The following is a 9,521-nucleotide window of genomic DNA, read 5'->3' as shown; positions in this document are numbered from 1 at the left end:
GAGCGTGAGGCGGAGCTGCGGGGGCGGGCGAGGGAGACACGGAACCGCCGGGACAGTGACGGGCGAGCGGGACCTCTCTGCCCCCAGCTGTGCAAACCACGGCGGGGCCGCGGGTTCCCTGGCGGAGGGTGTGGGAACAGAGATCAGCCTTGAAGATATGAAGGTGTACCCGTGAGAAAGAAGGGATGTACCCGTGTGAACACACGCGCAGGCACGTCGCAAGAAGAGCCGGAGGCCACGAATGCATTTGCAAAGAGCAAGTTTTATTTTAGTCACCTCTCTACTGGGGGTCTCCGAAGTAGCACCTGAGCTCCCATGCAGAGGTGACACCAGTGGGGATGCGGGCGCTGCAGCAATTCAGCCCTGGTAGAAGGTCCCGGGGCCTGCTGAGCTCGCCTGCATTTCAAGGCTTCAAGCAAGCGCAGCCTCCTGCTCTTTCTCACAACAAAGCAGGAATCCCGGACATGGTGATAAGCTGCCTGGAGTTTCTCACAGACCTGTTATCTAACACAGAGGTTCTACTCATCAAGCACACAAGGTCAGTAAAACAATTAGCGTGATGTATGTGCTTTTTCTACAGACAGCTGCAAGTCACTTGAGCGTATTTACATTTAACCAACCTCCTCGCCATTCTTCCGCTATATTCCCATACAACCCGTGAGAGAGAAGGGAGTAGAAGAGTGACATTGATGATAGCAAAATGAGCCAATGAGATGTTACTGCTGTAACTTGTAACCAATAGTGAAGAGACACGTGAATTGGGGAAACTGTATAAAAACGCACTTGTGGCGATAAATGGCATCTACTACTTGCATCTTGGAAGAACTTGGTGTGTGTTGTTTGTCCATCTCAATCGCGACATCCAACCTCCCCACAGGTGCTCATGTTGGGGCAAATGCAGCCCCCTGTCCCTCTTGTGTGTGTGTGTGTGCACAGTGCAAACGTGAACACGAGATATGGGAGCTTTTTCTCTTCTCTTTATTATAAATTCTTTGTTACTAATTAGTTGCATTTCTTAAGCAACAAAACCAAGCTTGACTGAACTTCAGCCTATATTCCTCACCCAGGGTGCTGGTACCACAGTGTTTGCTGGTACCTCACGGTTCAGTGTCCCGGAACGGGCCGTTTGTGCCACAGGAGACCCAGAGCGGCTGCAGAACCGGCTGAGTGACTGACACTGCTCAGTTACCCCATCTCCAGCCCCTCTTGTGAACAGTTTTTCTGGGCTCACTGCAGGGAGATAGGTCAAGTGACGGGACAAGAGGAAACGGCCTTAAGTTGTGCCAGGAGAGCTTCAGATTGGATATTAGTAGAAAATTCTTCACAAAAGGGCTGTTTGGCACTGAATGGGCTGCCCAGGGCAGTGCTGGAGTCACCATCCGTGGAGGGGTTTAAAAGGTGTTTAGATGAGGTTCTCAGGGACGTGGGTCAGTGCCGGAGTTGGGTTATGGTTGGACTCGGTGATCCTGAGGGTCTCTTCCAACCCAAATGGTTCTATGATTATGAGATGGACGGAGTTTGGGCCGGGTCGGAATCACCTCTGCTGCAGAGAGGGGAGAACGGCGGCTTTGTGAGGGTCAGTGGCAGAGGGACAGCACGGCTGCTGCTTCCAGCATGTGAACGTGTGGAACATGCTCCAAATCTCTTATTTATACCGGGTATTAATTCCCAATATCATCTTCTTCTAGTAAAATGCCATCATCAGGGCAGTGAGACACACTCAAATGAACACTCTCATTTCTCTGTTTCACATTGCCACGTATTGGCGCTTGCAGTGTGCAGTGTGGTGGTGTGTTTTGTTGGCTTGTTTTCTTTTGATTTTTCTAAGTGAGGGAAAATCAATTGTAGAGCTGCTAACATGTTCTCTTTCTTGCATATTTATTCAAGTTGACACCATTAATGAAGATGCACTTTACAGTGCATTTGTAAATTTGCCACAGGGTCAGGATTATGCTATAGAATCTTTTAATATAGGAAAATTTGAAATTATTTAATAACATATATATTTGCATTTTAATATGCAATAAAAGGACTCGGAGAAAAGTAGAAAGGAGTATTTTTAAACTGTCAGAAATTAATAAAATATTGTAACTATTCTTGATTTTGCTAATGCATGTGCCATATTTCTGAAATTTTATGCCGATAGCTGAACAGTTTTTTCTTTGCAAATTGGATCCTATTGCCAACTGTTGTACCAAATACCGTACTGTGGTTCTCATTTTTGGTTGGCTGCTACTGAACTCTTTTACATTTGCACTTAAAACTTATTTTAGACCATAAAACAGGGGTGTCCAACTCATTTACAGTTACATTTGTACAGTCCTAAAATTACATTCAGCCCTTTGAAGGCAACTACGAGGCTGATGTGGACCTGGTGAAAATGAGTTGGACACCCCACCATAAAACATCAGAAAACCAGTATTTTTACCTGGCCAATATTTCATTTTTGTGGCCTGCAGGTCATTTTACTAACCAAAATAAATTATTACATAATAACATGATGATTAGAATTAACATTTATTACTGTTTTGGATACGGTGTGGAAAGCTCTAGTCCAATAAGGCTGCCTCTTCATTCAAAGAATTACAGGATTCCGTAGCATTGTCCATGTAATTTAGGAACAGCCACTTTCTTGACTTACTGTTTCCTACATGAATTAGAAATAATGTTCTTCCTAATGGTCCAAATACAGTATTTGAGGCATCCTGTAGTCTGATTTTATTTTATAGTGTATGTGTTTTTATATTTTTTTACTTTGACTAAAGATAGTATCAATGTAAAATTGTTGTGAAATGTACTCCTTGTGCTTATAAATTTATTAACCAGTAGAGGGCTGTCATTTGTTACCTTAGAAGAGCAGAATTTAGACCTAAATCTTGCAGTTCCTTTTTCTGTATTTTTTCTTGCAAAATATTAGGGTAATATTTTAAATGTATTCATAAAACAACAAGAAACAGGTCAAATAAAATTTGTTTAAAAACTAGGTATAATATGTAATTTTAAGGTCTGGAATAATAAGCCAGAAGAATGATATTCAGGGGAGCACATGCTGATACATTTCTATATTGAACAATGAAGGCTTGCTTTTATTTTGAGCGGTTTAAAACGTATTTTCTATAAATACATAATAAACATTTTGAGTAACTTTAAGAGTGTCATTTCACATAAAACTGTAAACAAACACAAATTTCAGGCCACTTTCCAACTGACAGATTGTGTGAGATGGTCAGTACAGCCCATGATCAGCTGCCCAAGAAAGACATTTACTGACATGTTTTAAAAATGCATTAACAGACCTACTGCCTTCATCATATCAACACTATATGCAAGGTGGATTCATTGTACGATTGTGCGATAGAACCAATCACTGTGGGATTATTATTTGATTCACTCATTATTTGGATCACCCACACTAATATGGATCTGCTCTTTTGACAACTCATTTCTTTAAAAAATTATTTTTGACAATTTATTATCCATTATTAGGGAAGAGAAAAGAGAAAGAAACCACGACTAAGTCATTGATCGGCCCATTTGTGTAATGACAACAGCCTTTTCTGAAAACCAGTTCTTGGCTGTCATATTAATAAACTTTTGTTACTGATAACGTAAAGATCTGGGGAGGACTCCCTCTGAGAAGAAAACCAACCTTTAGATAACTTATGCAAAACTTGTTTTATATTATTTCTAAAGCATCAACATATTATTTTGTCTTCCATCCTATCTTTGTATTTAAGTAAAACTCAATATTTTCAGCTGTGGGTTTTTTGGCCTGGTTTGTAGTTTGGATTTTAGCCTAATCAGCCCCATTGTCTACAGCAAAAAGCCTCTGACTGATTTACAGGATGCTCTAAAGCTCACTTGTGTCAGCCAGCTAGAAGACTAGGGCCAATTTCTTTGAAATGACCTAAAAATAGCCACATTTTGAGGTTTCCTACAGAGCTAATTTTTAATGAATAAAATCTACTACATTGATATCAAATCCTTTATACATTTTGATTAATTATCTCCAATTAGATTTATCAACATCCTAGTTCCAAAACTCATTAGCTGATGAAACTTTAACATCTGTGGTGCTGTTATTAGAGTTACCTATATCATTATATCGTAGGTATAGATTTATATTTTGTTACACATTTAGTAAAAACAAAGACCTGTTGGAGGGTAAGACTACTGAAAGAAAATTGTCTGAGTTAGTGTGTAGTTTTATTATCCAGGTTCCCAAGTATATATATATATATATTTTTTTAATAAGGACAAACTGCCTTTCTAAAAAAAGAACAAAAATACAAATACTAATATTTATCTGCAGGTGTAAAGATTAATTGGAAATTGAAAAAACATGTTCCATGAATTGGAAATTTATTATAAACTATCTTGTAGCCACATCTGTTCATGCTCTTAGAATATTTGGTTCTGAAATGGGCACTTTCTGTAATTTGCAATTGGCCAAAATAGATTTTTCTCCAGTCTACATATAGAACATTCTTCACAGGTTGAAGAATATTTCCCCTGTAAAGGAAAACCGAATTATTCTTTTTTAAGGAAGCTATTGTAAAAATTCAACACAATATCCATTTGCTGGGCTACAAATGAGCTCCAGTTAAGAGCAGATGTGGGCTGTGTTCTGACGATGGGACTGAGCGGGCACGAGACCCGCAGTTCCTGACCCTCCACCCGCCTGTCCCCGCAGGTACGACTGCAAGTGTCATCGGTGTGCTCGATCTGAAGTAAACTTGGAATCTTAAGTAAACTTAAGCAGCTGTCAGTGATTTCTATGGTGGCTTTCTCTCCACAATTAAAAATCTGCATTTAAACATTTAAAGCTATGTACAGTTTGTCCTTATGTACCCTGAACAACCTTGATTTTGTTTTTTTTCCTCCCTCTACTTGTATGTCTTAGTGACTGTAAAGTATTCCACTTTAATAGTTTCTAGATGTAAAAGTCATGGCATACAATGAGGTTTCTTAATTGTAGTAATATATAAAAATGACAGATAAGTGAAGTGGTTTATTATGTTACTTATGTGCAAGTCTATCATACATTTCTAAGGGATGTGATCGTACTCAGAGATGTTTAGCTGTCCATTTGCTAGTGGTTCTTTTACAAATTAACCACATTGTTGTTAACAAAAGAAGGAGCAGTTGATGCTGCGATGGGGAGTTTTTCAGCATGGATGTCTACAGGCAGTATTACATAGGCGTAAACATTTGTGCCGTTGTGGCCCATGCGGATGGGTTGTATTGCAGTGACAATGCAAATCTGGTGTTGCAATTTTAGTTTAAGATTTGGTGGGTTTTGACCCTAAGTGGCTGATGAAAAACATCACGTTCAGAGTGCTACTAGAAGTATATTTGTGAAAATAAATGGTCTTGCAATGTTATTACTTAAAAATTGTTCATCTGAACTGCAGATATGTGACATGAGTTGCTGGAACATGTAGGTCAATGAGTATTTATTTATCCTTCTGAGTCCAATAGAAGAGTTATAAAATTTAGGGATTAGAACTGGTGTTTTACAGAAATATAGATTCCGCTTGCTCATGAACGAAATATTCTATCAAGTTGTTACTTTTCCAAAGAGCTTGCACAAGATCTTGTAGAGAAAAACCTTTAGGATAAGATTGATGCAGCGTTCTGAAGAGTGTGCTCTGCAGGCACCAAGAAAACAGGCTGGTAAGGACGTAATTCGCACCTCAGCCTGTTGTTCTCATCAGCCCATGTCGGGAGGAGTGATGTGCTTTTCTTTCTGAAGCGTATTTGCTTTTGTAGGTAAACCAGATTTAGTCATTGTTTGTAATGCTGTATTCCAAACCAGTGTTTGCTATGCAAGGGAACAAGATAACATTGGATAAAGTATAGAGCAAAACCATTGCTGCAGCAGTATCCTGAGGGTAAAACAGACAAGGGACAATATTTTGACTCTTTCTACATTTCACTGGTAAAATATTGTTATCTTAAAAGTTAGTACCAAGTATTGGTTTTATACAAATGTTTTTCCTGTGGTGTTTTATCAAATTTGCTGTTTCCCCAATACAAAAGTGGTTTAGCAAAGCAGTGTACTAACATGACAATTAAAAACCTTTTCATATTCATTTGAAAATTGTAGAAGTGGTATTAATATTGTTTTACATGATAGACATTTGTAATTAGAGTGCTTGTAGCCTATTATTGAAACAGAACATTGCTGCTAATGTATGATCACATTGGTTATAATTTACTTAACCCTTTAATAATTGAAGGCAACTGCAGATTCTTCCCTGAAGGATATTCTGATTTTCTCTACAAGACAGAATCATACCTCTGTAACTTTTCCTCAACTTCTAATGAAAACATAAAGTTAACATGAAGCAAACTTTCCTGATATATGGAACTTTTTATTCCTCTAAGCATTTCTTTATAGAATACATACAGCAAAGGCAGCAAGGGCAGCAGTTTTACACGGTTACATAGCATTCTGTTGATGTGCTTCCTGAACCAGCAGATGCGTTCAGGGGAATTGGAGGGTTAAAAATGAGCTGTCAGGATCCACAGTTACTAGAACCCGGTGCTATCCAGACATGGACAGCAACCAAGCCCAGGAAATCGGGACTGACCTTTCAGGCTCGATCTTCTGAAATTCACCCCGTGGATTCGTGCCTTGCCCAGCGGTATCAACCCTCCTGCAATGCACCGTGTGGGTGTGACTGTTCAAGAAAGCCAGGAAAATGGCGTCTTACTTTAGATAACAGTTTTCTAGGCAGGGAGATTTAGATTTCTGAACAAAGAAAAAGGCTCATCCCTGTTTCTGCTACACTAGGTAGAACAGGACTTGTGGGCAAATAAAATGGCCATCTGCATAGCTGCCATTCGGTGAGTGCCATTCTGTTAACTGCCTGTAGGAAAGAAAAACCGTGTGTCTGAGTGAAAATACAATGTATAGAAGCTCTATAGTATGATGTCACTGTTTTCCTAGAATGTTTTCATTTTGGGTAGTTAAAAGTGAGAAATAATGCCACCTGCCATCAGTGTTATGTTATCCCAAAGGAAACAGTTCCGGGATTGTGATCATTTCTCTCCTCTTTATTTCAGTGATTGTTGGCTTTTGCATCCCAGTTTGGCTGTGTCGTATTTCCCAGAAACACCTCAAGAAAACTAAACTTCTCTTTAGAAAATAGTATCTGGAACATCTTTGGAGCATTTATAAGCTCAAGTGAATTTCGTAGGATTTATCACACAATACAAAAATCAAAATTGCAATCTACATCTTTATGTGCGCTTCAAATCAATGTCTTTTCTTCTTTTTACTTTCATTAACTCTATCTGAAAAATTATTAATAGATACGTACCAAATTATCACACCTCTCAGATTTCTGTCTTAGTAAGATAGTGTTACGAATGTGTGATCTGTTCTATTTTTAATGATATTTAAAACTCAATTTAAAGTAGAGAGAAAACTGTTGGCTTTCATTCTTCCGAGCCTGTAGGGAACCTCTAATTATGAAGCAGCAATAATCATTTCATAGTTAAGACTGAAGCTGGCTTCCTATTTTAGACCTGAATAGTAAATTGTCTTTACTGAGCTCCTTACTTACTCCTTACTTTTAAACTTCGTGTGCTGCATTTTATCCTGCAGTGGATGTTTGCAGGGAGTTTGTAGGTTACTCAGATAAAATGTTGTACAAATATAACACTCAAAAATCTCATCTGACTGTTGAACATTTTCTTAGGTCCTTGAAAGTGTGAGGCCTATAGATGTCCCAATCATTTAATTATTTTCCTGCTAAGAAAACTAGTACGTTGTTTTAGAGATAATATCTTTGTATGTTAATGAGGAATTATACAAATAAAAAAGTCTCATCATATCTGAGACTTGAAAAAAGACTTAAACCTTTTTCCAGCCTGGAAAGCGATCAGAATTCTAAACATGTGAGAGTCCATGTAAGTAACGATAATATAGATATTGAAGAGGTGTGGAGTAGATGATTCTTTATAGAAATGCAGTTTAAACCTGCAGCATAAGCATAATGCAATTTGAAGTTACTTTGGTCAATTCTGTTAGGGATAATAAAAAGTTCTTCTTTAAATAGGTTAATAACTAAAGGAGGGGCAAGGAAAACCTCTGTTCTCTGTTGGACTTTGAGGGAAATATAGTTAACAAAGATGAGCAGAAAGCTGAGGTACTTAATGCCTACTTTGCCTCAGTTTTTACCAGTAAGACAGGTGGCCCTCAGGACAACCAGCCTCTGGAGGTGGTTGACAGAGATAGGAAGCCAAATAGCCCCCTTGTATTCCAGGAGGGCTGTATTCCAGCCCCCTGCAGCGCTCCAGGCTGTGCACAGAGTGGCTGGAGAGCAGTCAGACAGAAAGGGACCTGGGGGGACTGATGGACAGGAAGCTCAACAGGAGCCAACAGTGTGCCCAGGTGGCCAAGAAGGCCAATGGTGTCCTGTCCTGTATCCAAACCAGCGTGGTCAGCAGGACAAGGGCAGTGATCCTTCCCCTGTTCTCTGCGTTGGGGAGGCCACTACTGAAATATTGTGTTCAGTTCTGGGCCCTCAGATCAGGAAAGAGATTGAAGTGCTGGAGCGGGTCCAGAGAAGAGCAACAAGACTGGGGAAGGGGCTTGAACACAAGACCTATGGGGAGAGGCTGAGGGAGCTGGGCTTGTTCAGTCTGGAGAAGAGGAGGCTTAGAGGTGAGCTCAGCACTCTCTAGAACGACCTGAAGGGCAGTTCTAGCCAGGGGGGATTGGGCTCTTCTCCCAGGCAGTCAGCAATAGGACAAGGGGCCATGGGCTTCAACTCTGCCAGGGGAAACTGAGGCTGGAGATTAGAAAGCAATTCTGTGCAGAGAGAGTGGTCAGCATTGGAATGGCTGCCCAGGGAGGTGCTGGACTCACCGGCCCTGGAGGTTTGTAAACTGAGATTGGCCATGGCACTGAGTGCCATGATCTGGTCAATGGACTGGAGTTGGACCAAGGGTTGGACTGGATGAGCTCTGAGGGCTTTTCCAACCCAGTCCATTCTGTGATTCTGTGATTCTGTGTAATATAAAGCAGACAGAACTAAAGCTCCGCAAAGTTTTGTTCAAGCAGTTTGTAGAGGGCTGGGGCACATCCCTGAGAAGGAAAGCCCTGAATTCTCAAATCCAGGTGTGTGGACAATATGTCAGATAAAGTGGGAAACTAATCCTACTGCTGGTGCAAAATCAAGTTAATAACTACATTTTGTTCTTTGATAGAAGTGCACACAAGGTGTAATTTTTTGTTTGTCTTTTGGGGTGCTGCAATGTGGTGATTTTCTGAAACTTGGGTTTGATTCAAAATAAGTTGTATGCAGACAGAGACGTGCTTCTAGTGATCTCCAGATACACTGACTCATTCGCCAAGGTTCTCCATGGCTTCCTTCCCCTCTCTAACTCCCGGTTTCCTGGGTGTTTTCCTCTGCTATGCAGAATTCCATGCTGTAATCCCAGCCACTGTTCTCTGTGCATTCCCTGTGATGGCTTCAGTCTGATTTTTTTTTTCCTTCTGTAGGAGG

General features: G+C 40.3%; 1 long non-coding RNA gene across 4 annotated transcripts in view; it reads left to right on the top strand.

Annotated features, from left to right (window-relative positions):
* The first annotated feature begins 9 nt into the window (after nt 1-9).
* LOC139829156 (uncharacterized) overlaps nt 10-9,521 on the top strand; it is a 295,027-nt gene continuing 285,515 nt past the window's right edge. For all 4 annotated transcript variants that reach the window (XR_011741510.1, XR_011741508.1, XR_011741512.1 and 1 more), the window contains exon 1: nt 10-538. This is a non-coding gene — a long non-coding RNA (uncharacterized lncRNA). The remainder of the gene's footprint in view (nt 539-9,521) is intronic.

Source organism: Patagioenas fasciata, chromosome 15 (genome assembly GCF_037038585.1).
Source record: "Patagioenas fasciata isolate bPatFas1 chromosome 15, bPatFas1.hap1, whole genome shotgun sequence".
NCBI lineage: Eukaryota > Metazoa > Chordata > Aves > Columbiformes > Columbidae > Patagioenas > Patagioenas fasciata.
This window is presented reverse-complemented; position numbering and strand designations above follow the sequence as displayed.